This window comes from Pinus tabuliformis, chromosome 2_1, assembly GCF_031772625.1.
Source record: "Pinus tabuliformis cultivar Carrire ecotype Pingquan chromosome 2_1, CPIR1, whole genome shotgun sequence".
NCBI lineage: Eukaryota > Viridiplantae > Streptophyta > Pinopsida > Pinales > Pinaceae > Pinus > Pinus tabuliformis.
The window spans coordinates 102,340,173-102,359,601 of record NC_142299.1 but is presented as its reverse complement, the minus strand read 5'-3'; positions in this window follow the sequence as shown (position 1 = coordinate 102,359,601).

Here is a 19,429-nt window from a genome sequence, read left to right as displayed (position 1 = left end):
TGTACTAGCTGGCCTCAGCACGCCACCTAAGCCAAAAGAAAAGAGGAAGAGGGAGACCCTTCTATACTTTAAAGCTCGAAGAAGTGTTAGGATAAAGACGGGCAAGCCACAACCTCCGTCCAGCAGCCCGGTTGTCATCGAAGATACCCCTGCCTCTCCCAAGGAAAAGTCCCCCTCAAGGATAACAGTCACCTATGAGAAGGGGAGTCTAAAGAAAAATACGTGGCAAGAAAGGTTAGACCTGTTGACTGAAAAAGCTCGGCTACAGGAGGCTGAAAATGTTCTACAGGACACTCTGGCCCGGCTACAGGAAACGGAGAAGAGGGAAGGAGAAGGACCCTCATCACCACCAAGGGAGGGTGAGGTAGAGCCACCTAAAGAGGCAGAAGGAGTACATATACCAGAGCCCAGCCCTCAGCCTAGTCTGAGTTCATACTACACCTTTTTAGAGGCGGGCAAAATCATACCGCAGAAATTTACTGTACCCCTATTTTTTGCATTGGAGGAAGAAAGAGTCCGTACCCACACATGGATGCAGATCGCCAAGTCAAAGGGTGTGGCGGACATAGGTCCCTTACAAGAGCAACTCAAGGAGGTCAGGAGTGAATTCACCATGGCTAAACATGTGGCTAATTTCCAACGTGTGCTTCTACAGGAAGAAAACCAGAAGCTGAGATTGCAGCTACAGGAGCTAAGGGCAGGGGCAGGTACATCCTCCAAAGACACCACAGAAGAACAACAAGGCAAAAAGGAGCTGACCACCAGTCTTGAGGAGCCAATGACACTTCTACAGGAAACAGAACAGCAAGCACAAATTGAAGTGCAAGCTCTAAAAGAACAGCTGCAGCAAAAGGAAGCACAATTGGCCTGCATGGCCAGCTGGGCCATGGAGGCAATACAGTGCAGACAACCTGCAAAATCCTATGGTTTGTACTTAAAAGATCAACGGCTGCAGTTCCAAATAAATACCTTGGCACAAAGAGGTATTTCTCAGATCCAAAACCCACAACAATTTTCTGAATTGTGCAGTACTAGTTCGTCAGAAGACAAAGCCAAATTAGCAGAGTTCTACCTCCACAATTTGGCTTTGCCTAATGAAGTCTCCTGGGATCCCAATATTGCCTTGGGTGATATGCAATTGATGGCGTTCGCTTCATGGTTGAACCATGAGGATCAAAGAGCAGCTGAAGCAAAATTGGTCATGAACCGAGAATTGAGCGAGCCACTGTTCATTCGAGCAGAACCAGAGGATCCGGTTGCACTCATCTCAGCACACCAACAGTTGTCTACTGATCCCACAGCTTCCTTGAGATTTATGGACCAACAGGCCCAAGCCATAGCTCATTTTGAAGACATGGAAAGACTGTTAGGGGAAAGTGTTGCCCAAGCATGCACACGCAGATGGAATACCTTGGCACACAGTTTGAAAATCCGAGAGTACCATACCCCAACTCGGATGAGGGAAGCTTTGGTAAGGGTAGACCTTTACAAGAAATCCATGCAAAGCCTCTAGGCCAGCTGGATTGGCCTTAAACTCAGCCCACCACTACTGCTAGGGTTGACTGAAGGCAATACAGAGGAGGATGACAGTGAACAATGGGAAGAGGTGAACAGGAAAGCTGGGTTTCATATCAGCAAGGAGGACACTACCACAGAGGCTTGGGATGTAAGGGAAGCAGTAAAAGCAATGAAGGATGAAGATTTGGACTAAGTTGCTCAAGGATGAGCAAATATTTTAGCTGGGGGGTGATGATGAGCCCCAATTTTTGGTACAATTTGGGCTCATTTGGCCTATTTACCTTGCTCAACCATTCATCTTTTATCACTTATGCATTCATTTCTTAGTATATTCGTGTTATTTGTAGGAAGAAGGGCAGGCATTATATCTATGTGGCTAATACATGATGATTTCAGGTTTTTGGCATTAAAGAGAGCAAAAGACCACGCAAATGGAGACAAGGAGACAACAAAGGTGACATTGCGGGTTCATAGGGAGGTTGTCCACAGTCTTGATGACCTTCCTCGTGATTTTCACCTTAACTCCGAGCTCCAACAGCTCTCCCCACCGAGCTTAAAGGCAGCCAACGGATTCTACAGGATCAGCAGTTTGACTTTCAGTTGGACAGCCAAGCTCCACGAATGGAGGAAGCCAGCTTGATCTTCATTATGTATAAATATGAAGGCCGTAGCCTTTGATAGGAGCTTTTTGAACTTTTGAACTACTATTGTAATTTCTGAGCACGAGCTACAGCTCGGTGTTTGTTTTTGTAAGCCAGTTTTGGCATGACATTAGACTCTTGATTATGAATAAAGGCAAGCAGATTTGGATCTAATTCTGAGCTTTTAAGGGAGCTATAGCTCTCAGGTTAGGGCCCAACCTGAGAGCAATAGACCTCCTCTTCTTTGTAGTGTTATTTGCCTTTCTTTTCAGCACTTTGTTTCTTTGTTTTGACATGTATTTCAAGAACACAGTCTGCTGATTTGATTTCTTTAATGATATTGAGTAGGATTAGCTTATGGTTAAATCGCTTTCAGTTGCTTAGATTAGAATAGGAGGATTGTACTTCATTGGAGCTCCAAGAAAAGGTTGATAGTGCCTTCACTGCCATCTCTGTTTAGAGATTGGGGTGCGGTCTGTACCAACCACCAAAAAAAACGCAGTCTTTTACTTTCATGCAAGCTGCAACACAGTCATTTTAATTATAGATCCATCCATGCACTCTGATCTTGAGCCATACTCCTTCATTCCAACTCCATGCACGACTTCTCTTCACGATTTACATTGCTGTTCATTGGTTTAATAGCACAGGTAGCACAGGTTAATGGATTCTCGTTTTTGGTGCAAGACATAAGTAATTTGTTTTATTTACACTGCTCAGTATCATTCCATTTCCTTCTTCTTCTTCTTAACCACGCCTAAAGCCACCTACTCGACCTCTGTTCAACTCGTTTACCTTCCAACTCTTCCATTGCCCACGTAGCTCCATTTTCTTGACCTTTCATTGCTTCCATCTTTCTATCCACCAACCAACTCCGTGCACTCTTTCTCCATCTTATTTCTCTACCCCTAATCCATCACCAGCTCCATCTCCACCTTACCTATCCACCCATACCGCTCCATCACTTCACCATCACCCAAAACTCCCACGGTAGGACATCCTGTAGAAGTTGGCAGACTTCCTGTAGAATTCCTGAGTTTCTTGTAGGATCCCCTGCAGACATCCTGTAGAAGCCTGCAAACTCGGTTGCCGAGCACCTGAACGTGGTAGACTTCTGTGGACTGATGCTAGGGATCCCCTGGGACCTCTCTTAGCCCCCCTGACCTTTCCCAAGCTTTCTCTCCCTTCACACCACCTTTGCACAACCAAACCCTAATAAGAAACAAAACCATAATCACTCCAACCACTTAAGCAAAAATACAAAAACAATGTTCTTTTCAATGGAAGTAGTTTGAGTTCATGCATTTCACATCACTAGAAGTAATGGCATCGTTGTTAGACATTTGCACTCTCACTATTGCACCATAAAGGTTAAACTAGTCAGATTAGGGTTTACTAGGGTTCCCATGTTTTGGTTTGCTTTCAGTTCATTTTCGCCAAGTAGATTAATTTCCTTTGAGATAGCCTTCGTCCATCATTTAGAAAGCTTCTTCTGAGAGCATACAGAAGTTGGCTTGAGCCCTAGCGGACTTGTGCCAACTGACCAAGTGACAGTTGCGACAAAAGCTAGTACTTGTGCATACAACACCGTCGCTTCCAAGTTTGTACGAACTACCGGGTTGATAAAATTAGAGATAGGAAGCCCCAGGAGTTGTAGCATTATTGATACAATACTGGAGCCCACCACCAAGAAAGTGGGTAAGTCTCTTATTATTCTTGTTCTTTATGTTGATGATCTTATCCTTACTGGTAGTGATCCCAACCTTAAAAACCATGTGAAGTCCAACCTTAAAAAGCAGTTTGAAATGACAAACTTAGGACACTTGCATTATTTTCTTGGTCTTCAAGTCTTGCAATCCAAAGAAGGTATTTGCCTTTCCAATTCCAAGTATGCCTATGATCTTCTACGCCACTTTCACATGGAAGACTGTAAGCCAACCCCTTCTCCCTTTTAGTCTGGAGCCAAACTTTTAGTCACTTATACTCCCCCTGAAGTTGATGCTACCTTATGTCGTTAGCTTGTTGGAAAATATTTGTATCTGAACCATACCTGTCTTAAAATTTCCTTTGCTGTTGGCCTTGTTGCCCAGTTTATGCAAAACCCACATGAAAGTCATTGGAAAGCAGTTAAAAGAACACTTCGTTATGTTCAAGGTACATTTCAGCTTGGGATTCATTACAGTGTAGAAGCATCTACTCTATTGGTTGGTTTCACTGATTTTGATTGGGGTGATGACCTGGATGATCGAAGTCTACTACAGGTTATGTCTTCACTCTTGGTTATGGACCTATTACATTGGCTTGCAAGAAACAAAGTGCCATTTCTCTTTCTTTAGTATAAGTAGAGTATCATGGCGCCGTTGAAGCTAGTAAGGAATCCTTGTGGCTTTGTCAGATCTTGTTAGAGTTTGGTTTTTAGTAGCAACATCCGACTATACTTTGGTGTAATAATCAAAGTGCCATTCAACTATGAAAAGATCCAGTCCAACATCAGCGTAACAAACAAATTGAACTACACATGCACTTCATCGGAAATCTCATTTGTGACCATGTTCTTGAAGTGCAATATTGTTCAACTGATGATCAAGTTATAGACATCTTTACAAAGGCTCTCACAGAGGCAAATCTTACTAAACTTCAATTTATGGTTGGAGTTCAGGAAGTTGTCACTAAGGGGGGAATAGGCTATAAAGCCTCCTTCTTTATCCTATTGTGTCATCTTTGTACATCCTTCAATCCTATCCCAAGTTGTTCTTAAGGGGGGATGCTAGGATATTCCGACACATAGGAAATAATTAAGTATAATTTGGTCTAGTGTATAGTTAGGTAAAGTGTGTTTCTTTAGTATGTGCTTTTTGTAACTTACAATCAGACCGTCACAATATGTTCTAGATATGAAGTGATCTAACAGTTCATTGTCTCCTCGATATTACCGATACTTGATCTGTGACTTAACACCTAATTGGTCCATGGTCTCTATTTAAGGAGCATGGAGGGTCATTTGTTAGGTGACCGTTCATGAGAGAAGCTTATGTAACTTTACTTTATTTTACATTAATAAATTTCCTGAAGTGGCCGCGTTGGCTCAGGCCGTGGACTGTTTCCCTCTTAGAGGGTTTTAACTATGTCAAGAATACTGGTGTACTGATTTGTGATCTGTTTGTGAGCGGTGTCCTTTGGTGTTCTATCTAAGGAACTTACCTTGTAAATTCCTACACCACCAATCCATGATGCAACACAGGAAAACCAACAAAATTCTAAGCATAAGAATTGTGGATGGGAGAATGGACAACACCCATGAGGACATCTCGAAGGAACTGAATAAATTTTACAACAAACTCCTAAAGGAGCCCCATATAGACATGACCCAAACCATCAGATAAATTACTCGTAACATCCCCACCATCCTTAATCAGTCTCACAACAAGATGCTCTTCAGATAGGTTTCCATACCAGAAGTGGAGGAAGCTATGATGGCCACGCCCTCAGGTAAAGCTCCAAAACCTAACAGTTTTACCATTGAAATCTTTAAAATTTGTTGGTCCTTCATCAAATAAGAGGTACATTCCCTAGTGGAGGACTCTTGGGTCCACAAAACACATGCTAGGGGCTTTGAATGCCATGTTCCTTACTCTAATTCCCAAGGAGGAAGGAGTCGATTCTTCAAATCGATTCATACCAATAGCCCTCTGTAATGTAATCTACAAGATCATCTCAAAGGTGTTAGCAAACAGGCTTAAGGATTTATTACCCCTTCTGATCTTGGCCAACCAAGCGGGGTATGTGGAAGGCAGACAAATTCTCAATAATATTATCCTCTCTCATGAAACTATTCACTCACTCCAAACCCTCAAAAGGCCTAGAATGATGATGCAATTGGATATGTCGAAAGCCTTCGACAAAATTAGTTGGGAATATATGTGTGAAGTCCTCAAAGCCTTCGGATTCCACCAGGACTGCATTGATTGGATCATGGCTCTGGTCTCGAGTGATTTCTTCTCTATATTGCTCAATGGCTCTCCCACCCAACCCTTAGCCCCCTCATGGGGCATCAGGTAAGGAAAACCTCTGTCGCCCTTCCTCTTTGTCATCATGGTATAGGGTTTAAGCATATCTATCCAAGCTACCAACACTAATAATAACCTCATTCGTCTCGAGCTTCATAAATATGCCCCAACTTCCACCCATAGGAAATTTGTCGATGACACCCTCTTGATGGGTATCCCAACTACTGATGAAGTTGTTGCCTTCAAACGTATACTCAACCTTTTCTTTGAAGCGTTTGGAACCTCAATTAACCTTGAAAAATCATTTTTCTTCTTCTTTAACACTCCCTTGGCCATTCAAAGAAATATCACTAGAATATTGGGGTTCCAGATCTTCTCCCTTCCCTTGAGATACCTGAGGGTTCCCCTCACTGATAAATCCTTTAGGAAATCAAATTGGGAGGATCTACTCAACATATTGCATAAGAAACTCTCTATCTGGACCTTTAGATCCCTCAACTTGGTTGGGAGGCTCATCTTAGTTAAATGTGTTCTTCAAGCTATTCCTCTCTATCTATTCTTAGCTATGGCTGCCCCAAAATCCATCACAAACACCATCCCTAGCATCCAAAGAAGATTCCTCTAGAGAGGATCAGATACAAAGAAGAAATGGGCCCTAGTGGGGTGGGATAAGCTCTCCAAACCAAAGAACGCAGGTGGGATCGACCTTAGAGATCAAGAACTTTTAGGAAAATCTCTGGGGGGCAAAACCTAGTGCAGGTGGTTAGAAAACCCAGGTACACTTTGGGGCCAGCTTTGGAGAGCAAAATACGCTCCTGATCACTCCAACAGAGACCTCATCAGACTCTTAAGTCAAGCCCAAGGCTCGACAATATGAAACATGGCATGGAGAAATAACAATATTATTCAGGAACACAACTTCTAGGAGATTTGTAATGGGGAAAATGCCCTCTTTTGGGAGGATGCCTGGAAGCAGCTTCTGATCCTCGACACTGACCAACATGCAACCCTTCAAAGAGCTAAGCAAACAAGGGGGAAACTTCAAGTTGTCCAATATTGGAAACCTATTACTCCTAGAGCTCGATGGAGAGAATGACTGGACATGCAGGAGTGGTTTCCCTTACCAGAACATCTAGACTGGAATTCTTTTGATCAACTCCTCAAGGAGTGGAAAATTCAGGTAGACCAAGGGGAAGACAAGCTACGATGGGGAAAAACTCGATCGAGGTCTTCAATCTCAAGGAGGCTTATGGTTACATAGCAAATCATGATCAACTGCAACAACATCAAAGATGGAAAAATCTCTAGGGGAGGCAACTCTGGCCCAAAATCACCCTCTTCCTATGGTTAGTCATGCACGGTAAAATTCTCACATGGGACAATATTTTGCGAAGAGGATTCATAAGACCATTTATATGTCCTCTCTGTGAATCAAAAGAAGAGACTACCAACCATCTACTGAACACATGTGACTACACCAAAAAGTTATGGGAATGGATGGTTGAAATAGTCAGGACGAATTATAGAGACAAGGCCTCAATCCAGACCACTCTTTAAAACTGGCGCTCGAGCATATCCCCCCACTCGATAGTTGAGTGGGCATGGTATCTCTTTCTAGGGACAATCTGTTGGGCTATCTGGAAGGAATGCAGTGGAAGAAATTTCAAAGAATGTAAAAAAGTGAGGGGGAAACCTTCTTATCATCATGAAAGAGAGCATCCATGAAATTGTTTCCATATCTAAGCTTGCTCACGTCCAAGGCCCCCCCGTCTTGCGGACTAGCATATTATCCATCTCCTGGATGTGCACAACCTTATCCAGGCCACACCAAACCCTATGATTGCATCCTCCAAAGATCCCGACCATTGGTCCTCCCGAAAATCAACGTGATAAAATTGAATTACGATGGTGTAGCCAAAAGTAACCTCGGGAGCAACGGGCTTTGGTGGTGTCTTCAAAAATTCCAAAGGGGAGATTTAATGGGTTTACTTTGGGAAATTAGGGATTGCCACCAATAACACGATGACGCTCCATGCTATGGAGCATGCTTTGGCTATTGCAAAAGAGTAGCACTTCGACCCCTTGATTGTGGAGGGAGACTCGACACTGGTAACTCTCTCTACCTACAAGCTCGAGCAAGGCTCCATGGTCAGCAAGGTAATAAACAACTAGAGATTGACCAAAACACTTCATCATATTCAACAACACATCAGGGACCTTAGTGGGCTCCACTTTCAAGTGGTCAAAAGGAAGGCAAATGGAGTGGATGAAAAGCTTTCCAACAAGGGCACAACTGTCGATGAAAGGCTGCAATCCCTTGCATAGAGGGAGTTAGGGGAAGGCCCTCAATTGTGAGTGTGGGGCAATAAATGCCAAGGAAAAAGAAGGTAGAAACAATAATTATTTTTCCACAAGACAATAGATCTCCCAGGCTCCAATGGTACATTCTCCCTATTTCTATGTGATTAACCTTGCCTCTTGTATAAAATCCATTTATTCTCCCATGGGACCCTAGATCTCAATCATGTTTCTGGGTAAAGAGCGCCACCCTCTCCACCGAAGCACTAGTAAAATCCCTTGCACCGCTACAAATTTTGATCACGTGGCTCTGGCAAGCATTCATGGTTTAATTATGACCACCTTCCTCCTCGACATCCTCATCTCCAGACTGTTCCCTTCGCTCTCAGGTCCTCTTTATTGATCCCTTCTTTGCCCTTAGTTTTTTTCCCCTTCTCAACTCAACCTACAAGATTTCTTTCACCTTGTTCACAAGTATGGCCCCTTTCTAAAGCAATGCTCCCTCCTCTAGTCGTCGCAAAGGAAGGAACATGGAAAGGTGGAATCAAGCCGGCATGCGACCAAGAACAAGAGCAGAGGAAGCGGTTAGGTAGTCAATTACAACAATATTATCCCCCAAGAGACTTAGGAGCGCATCTCAGATATGGATAATCAAGCTAGAGTCACACAACGAATGACAAGCATTGAGGACATAGATGCTCAGTTTGAGTCGATTCCTGATCTGGGGTTCACTAGGGCTAGGGAAAATCTATACAACTGCACCATTGAGCTCTCTTGGAAATTGAAAACAATTCTTGGCTTGCCACTGCAGGAAAATAGTCAAGCAAACAAAACCTGGAGGATATGCTGGACAAACTTAATGATAACTTTACGTTGTACGTGGAAATTGTCCACCACATGCGTTTCGTCAGTAAAGACTCCCCGCACTACACCCTGCTCAAAAGAAGGGTGCGACTATGAAGGCTGGATGTGAAAGCACACCCATCATCAAGTAGGAGACCGGAGGTGCTTCGACCAACCACCCTACTTTTGAGGACGCCCTCGTTGGAGGAACACCAGAGAAGCCAAATTTGCTAGAAGAGGACCTCACGCAATGATCTGTATCATGCATTCTGAAAACCTTATGTCTTGGTTTTGTGCCCTATGGGCCTGTCACTTTTGGTTTTGCTTACACTATGTATAAAAGCAAGTGACATGCATGAGTAAGAGTCATCGTGTAAAGGATGTAACTGCCAATTACTTGGTTAAAGTCCCTGGTTCTGTCAATTTCATCTCTCATTTTGTAACAAAAATAGGCAGCGCTCATAGTTCGAGAGCCTAGATGAAATTTATGTTTTGTAAAAGCAAAAAGCCTAGGATGAAATACAGGTCTCGAATATGACCAACTATACAAGCTGGAAAGAAAATGTAATCTTCAGTTTCACATAATATAAAGTAAACTCCTTCTTACTCACAAAATAAAATTACACGTAGATAACCATAATAATAAACAAGGCAAGTCAAATTGCTTGTCTTCTAACTCCAAAAGAGATAAAATGCATTACAATTAAAATATCAAAGAAACACACATTTTTTTATTATTTAAAGAAACGAGTAGAATTTTCATTATGTAAACTGGAAAAGGGCCAGGTCTCGTACAATCTTGGAGAGCAAACTCTTAGAAATATTCATCAATTTAAACTAAAGAAGGACCTTCTTACTACCAACCTTATTTACATATGATATTTGTACATAGCTTATACTATAAACTCTCCAAAAAATCCCACAGTATTCTATAGATTGACATAACATAATTATAAATTTAAAACGAAACAACTACCCTCTATTACCAGGGTCAATTTCTCATCCACAGTCGTAACCAACTCTTCAGTACCATCCACTCCAGGTTTTGAGTCCCATCCAACAACAACGTCCGCAGTACCAACAATGTTGGGGACCATACCTTCCCCGAATCCGAAGACTTTGTTTAACAACCTGACCATTGCAGTCTCCACTTATTTCCCACTGTAGATCACCTGATAATCCAATATACTAAAGCAAAATACTTGATCTACTTCTACAAACAAACTTGCAGAAGCTTAATCGATTTTGAGCAAAAACAAATAGAACACATATAACAGATGAAGAAGAAACAATCACACATGAACACAGAAGAATACTCTGGGGAAAGCCTCAGCTAAAAACCCCACTATCTGTATTATCATACAAGTGGAAATATCTCCGGATTACACAAAGTTTTAGCTCACAAGCTATCCAGCTCTCAGTACAATCCCTCAATGCTACTCATAGATTGAATAGACACAACATATGCCTTCCTCCAGTCCTCCAAGCCTCCTATTTCCTTGCGCTGTTTCTCCTGGGACCTCTGGCTGCCACCTATGTGAATTCACCTCTCACACAACTCACCAAACTCAGAAATAACTGCACAATCCTCAAGGAATAAATTCCTTCTGCATGCAAGAGATATCCTCAATGGAATATTCCTGCAACTGATAGTACACTGTCCCATCCTCTGATCTCACCTGGGTCTCTGACTGAACTGACATGCATGAGTTATTTATGAGAGAATATTCAGTTCTCTGAAGTACACTAGTTACATGCATTAACTAAATGGACTCACAATCAGTTCCACAAACTATTGGAACTAATCTAACTGGACTTAACTCAGTTAACTGAGCTAACTAATTACAACTCAAAATACAACTCATCCTCATCTCCTTAATTAAGGGATAACTTCCTCAATCAAAGGGATAACTATTGCATGTCTTCACATAGACTTCATGTTTGATTTTCTCCAACTAATTAACTCAAGATGAATTAATTAATTATTTTTCAAACAACTGCTAAGATCAAATTCGAATTTTAATTCTCAACTTTAGTTCAGGGACTAACTAAAATTGCAATGTATCCTGAAATGCTATTTAAGCAATGCTAATTTGAACACTTCTATATTCAACATTTCTTGTTGCTATTTTCAACATAGTTTTAGTGTTGTACTTAGGAGCCCTAGTGTACTTATTATCACAGGCGCATTCATACATGCATTGTGCAGGAGTGCATACAAATGAATGTAATGCATTGATATGTTTTAGTGTCAAATTTGTTTGTATATTATTTAATATTTTTGTAGAAAATGCATCTAAAAAAGAAAAAACATTTACTATAAAAAAATCAAATATTTTTATAATAATATTGATTTTTATATTTCAAGTAATGCGTTTGGATATAATCATTGCATTAATATATCATATCTTTTAAACAAATATACTAGTTGATTACACTTATGTTCACTGTGATATTGTAAATAAATTATAACCTGTGAGGTGTATACCAATTGGTTTTATAAAGTTAAATCCATAAAATCAATAAACAAAACACCTACATGACTTGGTTTCTTTTGCCTTTGGAATCACTTTGCATTGATGAAGAAGTCCCATAAAATTAATTATTTTCTTGAAATGCGGGGACATGTTTACCTTCAAAATATGTGTATTTTGAGTCAACTAGATACCCCTTAATATGAGACGTGGTATTATTCTAAATTCCCTTAATTCCTTCTTTTGAAACAATGTTCAAGTCATTCCTCCACCAAGGATCCCCTGTAGACATTTTCTATTTAAGTCAAATTTTTAATGTCTTTCCACAAATGTTGAGCATACAAGCAATGTTTAATTAAATGTTAAACTATTTCAGTGTCATTTACACGTAACATACAAACACTAGTACATTGTATTTCCCGTTTTTTGCATATCCTCCCATGTTGAGATTTTATTCCTTTTCATGATATTTATACCCTTAAGAGTTAGTTAAGATTACCTTAGTCTAATGTGTCTTTAGGCAAAGTGTGTTTATTTTGTATGCATTATAATTTTATGATTTGGGGGTCACCATTATCTAGATAACAAGTGATTTGACGTTTCATTTTTCCTTGATGCTAGTGATAATCCACGACTTTAATACTTAATTGGCCCATGATTTTTACTGTAAAAGCATGGAGTGTCATTTGTCGATGATCGAATGTGAAAAAGTCATATGTAGATCAGTTTCCTTTTTGCATTAATATATTACCTCAAGTGGTTGTATTCGTTAGAGCTATGGATTATTTTCTTCACCAAGGATTTTAACCATGCAATACATTGATGTACCAATCTTTAAACTGTTTGTGTGATTGGTTATCTTAATGTGTTCAACATGTTTGCATATACCCAATTTATCAAACATGATATTAGAGTCCCTACAAAGAGTTAATCCAGATCTTGAGCATGTGTCGCTACATGCATCAAATGACTTCTAGATTCCACTATTTATTAACATCTATGGGTCAAGAGAGCCATTCTAGTGTCTCTAGAGCATTGTTTTCAGTTGAAAGGCCTTCTTGTTTCATCATAAAAGTTTCTATTTGCCCATGATACAACTATTTTTATCAAACCCAAAAATATACAATTTCATTTTCATTTTTAAAAACTCCTTCATTTTGTCTTGATATTTTACTTCATTTTAAAATGTTTTTATCTATGGTTTGCTCCCCTTTTGGTGTATGTATGCTCTTTGTTGTGTGCATTGTGTGTTCTTAGTAAATAAAAAAACATAGCACAAACATTTAATATTATGTGTATACTCTTTGCCTTTCACTTTCTATGATCCCAACAATAGAAAGTAGTGAAAAAAAATACATTTTTGGGGTAGATTAATCAAGATTTAATCCCATGCTTATAAAGTTATTGATTTGGTTTTTTCAAAAAAATTGCTCATTTTTATATGTGGTTGTGTTGTAGTATTTTGCCTGTAAATGCACTGTTTTTGAGGTTAAGCAAGCACATTGAGGCAAATAGTAGAAAATAAAAACCCTGCCTTCTTATTATTTGTTATACATTTAACATTAGTTCACTTGGTCAAAGATTATTTTATTAAATTAGATGTTTTGAGCTCATGTTGTTCTTTTCATCAAGTTACTCCGTGAAAAATGTTTACTCTACTTTAAGTTATATCATAACCTTTTTCCTTTTTTTCCTTTTTACCAGGTTACATACCCAAGGAAAACCCTGAGTACTTCCCCTCATTTTGAGGATGGTACCTAGGGTATACCCTAGATTTTTTAGGGCACAAGGCCAATCAATAACAAGGTTGGGAGTTGTTACAACAATATCCTTGTTATGAGCTCAACATGTCATCTGTGGGAATTGAACTTGGGTTGGGAGGATAATGAACATTCCTACAACCACTTGAGATAAACCTAATTAATGAAGTTATAAAATCACTCCTTTTTTTCCCATAGAAAAAAAAAATCGTTATATCCAAAAAATTGAATATATATGTTTCAGTCCACAAAGGGACTACTAAGGTCTCATTTCCTTTAGGGATTGGATATAACACTTGCAGGATTATATAGGCCCTTTTTTCAATATATAATTGATATAACACTGAAAATTCCAAAAGACTAGATCAAAACACGACTTTGTAAAACAATTTGCAAAATTGTCAGCTTTTATCAAAAGATGGATTCCTCCATCTGCATCCTTATCAATGATACCTTCATAGAAAAGGAGAGAAAGAGAAACTATGTAATGATATCCATAGTCTCAGAGATTTCATTATTAATAATTTCCTTTAAACCAAAGGAACCTACAAGGATCGAAAGATCTTCCTTGGAAGAAGCAATTAGTTAGTCTCTAGTTTATTTATATCAGAGAACAATTCGTTCTTATTTCAAGTTATCCAATACCCTAGAAAAGAATGAAAAGCATGATTCCAACAAGTTTTACACTAAGCATAACAGGGTCCCAAAATGATGAATCTAATTTCTATTTCATGTGATAGAACTGATGATCCATGAATCATGCATATTAGGCAAAAGAAGTTCTCACATTTGTCAAGTAGTTATAACAACATATGTTTTTAGAATGACAAGAGAAGATATGGTGGAGCAAAAAATCAAGAAGTCTGGGTTCTCGTTTATAATACTATTGATATTCCTTGGGGATTTTTTGATGGAGCAAGTCACGCCCATCCCCCTCTATTTGGAGTTCGTGTTGTTCGATTTAGGCTTCCCCATAATCGTTATATCCAAGTTAGATATTTCCATAATAGAGGGTCAAATAATAAGGCTGAATTTACTATCGCCTGGAATTTGCGAGAATCAGTGAAAGAAAAAGGCATAAAGAAACTACAATTTCTTGGTGATTCTCTACTAATCATAAAATGGGCCAAGAAATGTGTTCAGTGGAAATTATGTGTCTTGGTTCCATCCTTCAAATCATCTAAGTGTCTCTTTAGCCTTTGATTGACTATCCTTTAAGCATATTTTACAGGGGCTGAATGTTCAAGTAGAGGATATTGCCAAAGATCCAATAACTATGGGTAGATATTATCACCTTGTAAATGTTTTTTTCATCCCATCTTAATAATAATAATGATAACAATAATAAAATAAAATAAAATAAATTTGCATAGGGCACCTTCAAACTATGGAAGAGACTTGTCCATAAGTTATTCCCTCACATATTCACTTAAAGAGGGCTTGGTCCAAGGAGTGCTTTGCTTGAACCCCTGTTTAATAAAAGAAAACACCTAAGTTATATAAGGACAATATATAAAAAATGAGAGGTTGATTCCTCATAGGATTTACAAAGCGGGCATCAAATGGGTTTGATCCGCCCACTCTTTTGACAATTTTCCCATGTTAGCAACCAATTGATTGATGCAAGCCAAAGATAAATTTTGGATTTCAAGGGAGTATGAAGCTTCCACAGCGCGCTATAACACCACTAAATATCTCCACCGAACTGATATTCACAACAAGATTATAGCCCAACTTTGGTGTGAATTCCTTTGATCTCACATTCCTATACTAATATAATGAATCTTCCTCATCTTCTATTAAATGAATAAAATTTTGAACTAATTTGTTGACATGCTTTATCAAATCCTCAACTTCTTTGTTAGATATGCCCAAAGGCACCGCTAACTTCCACTCAGTTCAACTCATTAATTGTGGGTATTAGGCTTTTGTGTCGTCTAGAGCAAAAAAGCCATCTTTGCTTAAAGAATGGATAAAAGCCTTTGAAAGATTATGATTCTCCTTAGCACCAAATCCCTTAGTTGTCAACAAGAGGGAAATAATCTGTCAACGATTTCCAAACAATAAATCCCTTCGATGACTTATTAGGATTCATGAACCAATCAAGCATGGAAAGATTTTGCAAGTATTTAAACTTCATGACTCTACCCCAAAGAACTTCATTATGTGTGAGCCTCTAAAGAATTCTTACCACCAGATATTTCATAAGGAGGAATACTATTTTGATACCCCAACCCCCCGATAACTTTTGGAGATGCTACCCTAGTCCTCTTAACTGAAGGAAGGCTCGAGGAACAAGAGTTTGCCTAGAGAAAATGACAACTAATCTAAATTTTAGGTGGGCTTATAGTCTAATTTCAGATGTATAAAACAAAAACATATATTTTCATGTAAAAGGGAACTTAATATATATGTAATTGATGAAGTTAACCTTAATTAAAGTTGACTCTGTTAGTCTCTTGGGGGACAACTCAATTGGTCAATCCGAGAAATGTGAAATCGTTGAAATTCGAAAGCCCTAGGTTCAAATCCCCCCTATTGTGACTTGAGCTACGAGGAGGAGGACATATCATAGCCCCCTATAGGTTTATTGGTAGTTACGTGTTACGCAGGCCGCTGGGTTCCTCTAGGCCACAAAAAATAAAATTTGACTCTGCCAATGAGAGACCTTATAAAAAGGCATTAGGAAAAGAGTGAAGGTTGAGGAGAGGTCCCAAATTTTGCCTCATTGCATGTAATGGTTATTCTTAATTAGATTCTTCTTCTCCAATTCTCTCTCTCACACACACTCTCTCTCCATATTTTTGTAATTTATTCAGTTCTTGTTTTTTTATCAATGTTCTTTCAATTAGTTTTATGATATATATATATTTTTTATCAATGTTCTTTTGATTAGTTTTATGGTATATATCTCTCAACATTCAAGCCTCTTGGATCTTAGCCCCCAATATTTGGACCAATGGTATTATAGTAGGTTATGACTCCATGGATTTGAAACATATTTCAACTTCAAATTTTTTCAACAATATCCAACCTCCTTTTGGAACTTTTGGACTCCATTTTCTTTACTATACACTGTAAGTATCATAGTTGGTCCATAAGCATTACAAAGTTTTATACCCTTGAAGCTTCATTCACCATTGTAGGAGCATTGTTACATGGATTCATTATATCCATTGGTTTGCAACATGTAAGTTCCTTGGCCTCTACAACAACCCATGTTGCTCCATAAACCCTTGACATCTTGTGTTGCCCTCTGCACTTGGTATTATTGCATTCATTGTTATTGTAGATATATATAACCATGCCATAACTTACAAAAATTTGTACGCAACACATAAAAGCTTACACAACCTCATTTCAACCATTTCTCAACTTGTCCATAGTGGTATGGCCGCCATAGAAACACAATAATGGATGGAACGTATGGAAACAATCTTTAGCGAACTTCATGCAAGTGTCATGACCTCTACAGATGAATTCAAAGGGTGCAAAATGTTGATAAATATAGGGCATTAAAATTTGTTTATTTCTCTTCTTTGGTGACTGCTTGTGAATTCTTTTTACTTTATTAGATTATGATCTTCTTTATGTTAGGTTCTTAGTGTTCTTTTTCATCAAATAATACCCAATGCAAGAACATAAATAGACAAGAGACACAACATGTAGGTTATGAGCCAGGGCCAAAACCTCTCACTCTTTGGAGTAAAACCTGCACAAATTCTTCTTCTACAGATTCTAATTAACGAATACCAAGACCAAGACCCCTGACCTATTAGCCACTCCAAGACCAAGACATTGCTTCTATTGACTGTCTTTTCTTCTTCGTGATTCTTCCTTCGCTTTGACTTTCCATGCATCACTTTCTTCAATATCTTCTCATCATTGCCTTCAAGATTTTCTTCTCACTGTCATGGCCTTCATAGTACCGAAATGTATGACTGTGGTACCCTACGAATTGTCTCATCTTCCTCGCTACTACTGAAATACAAACTATAGATCTATACGAATTCCTTTAGACACCTGTTGTGCTATACAAACCACACCCCCCCCCCCCACCATTTATTGGTATAATAGATAATATTCTATTAATAAATGGGGACCCTTATTAAAACCCTTCAAAAAGAAATTTAACACTTAGACTTTTTCTTTTAATTTTTTAAAGAATAAAATGAGATATCAAGTCAAAACCCTTTGAGAGCTATCAATTATCGCCTTTTCGCATACCGCTAGACCAAGTGTGTCAAAAGCCCTATTAACAAGCAAAACCCCCGAAAAGCGATCAAAAGGATCACCGCACTCAACTTAGATATCATTAGGCTTTTTCATTTAAAACTAAGACCTAAGGCATTTCTTATTAAATAAATCTTGTATCGCATATCGACATTCACAAAGGGCACAAATCCACAAAGTATGGTGAAATGTGCGAGATGTGATATTGCGATAGAACATCGACCTTATCACATCGCATCGAAACACTTAAGAAAGGTCTAAAATCTTATGAATCATGTGATTTTGCGAAATGCTATAAAAGCCCGAACATGATTGAAGCCAATCTCATAAAGTGGTGATTAAGTCCGTTGTGCAATGAAAAGCGCTTTATAAGGTAAATATGCCATCAAACAAGCTACGCTTCAAACAATTAAGAAAACACCGCTTATCCCGCATCTCGCATCCCGCAGGAACCTAAGAAACTTTAAGAAAATGCACAATCAAAATGCGATAATGTGATTTGCGATATTGCATTGCAATCGCAAAAGCGGCATTCTCGCAACTAAAGCCCGCCACCTTAAAAGTTTTCCTTCCTGCCTTACGATGCAACAAATTAATGAGAAATAAAGGTAGCGATAAGGGACCATTAGTGGATATTTAGTATGGGTTAATGGCATTTATGTTGAAAAGTGGATCGACGTGATACAATATCTTTTCATCTGCGTTTGATTAAAGCTCCTTTCTTGTCACCTTTTCAAGGTTATCTGTACCATTCATTCTCAATTTCGTTCTTGCTTGTGTCTATCCGATAGCTTCCGCTTTGCTCCATTTCAGGAAAAATCCGCAGGGAGTGTCATTAGAAGAAATGGCAAAGAAGGGAAAGGCAGCTGCATCTAAGAAGTAAAAAATGATCCCTCTTTTCTCTGATACTACGTGCAACAGAGACAGAGGAACTTCAACATGGGAGGCCATGTATGATTTGTTAGAAGAGGAAAACCCAAGGCCACTGGTAGCAAAGGGCACGACAGATGCTCATGATTCCTCTGATGCCTCCTACTTCGAAACATCATGCTCATTCCTACACGTCATAGCCACAAGACCGAAGATAATCCCATACACGGATATGGTCAAGTGGATAATTGACGTGGTGGACGTCTCAGACAGAGAATTCAAGAATCACAGGCAAGAGGTAATGGGTCTTTTTCAGCACACAACCTACGACTAATGTACCATTTACCAGAGCCACAGAAGCTCTACAATAAACAGTTCCTTGAGCAATTTGCTAAGGATAATGAAGACTCGACAGACGTCACGTAGACCTAGATAGCGAGCAAAGGCAAGCTCAAACAGGATAAAACGTGTATGTATTCTACGACATCTATTTCTCTCCCTTATAGTTTCGCAGCAGCAATGCTATGTAGATTGTTCGACAAACCCGATAGTACCAATTTTTCCCCGGAATGGCTCCCATTAATAGATGCAGCAATGAATGCAACGATAATGAACTGGGCTCAAATTTTGTCTGATAATTTGGCAAAAGCCATTATGGAATATAGGAGAAAAAGAAGTCCTTCTATAAGGGTTTATCCCCCGTTTTTCATGAGTGCTTTTGTAATGGATGCAATCTGTTTTAGTTCTAAATTTCCCATTATGGGATGGAAGTGGATTGTGCAAGA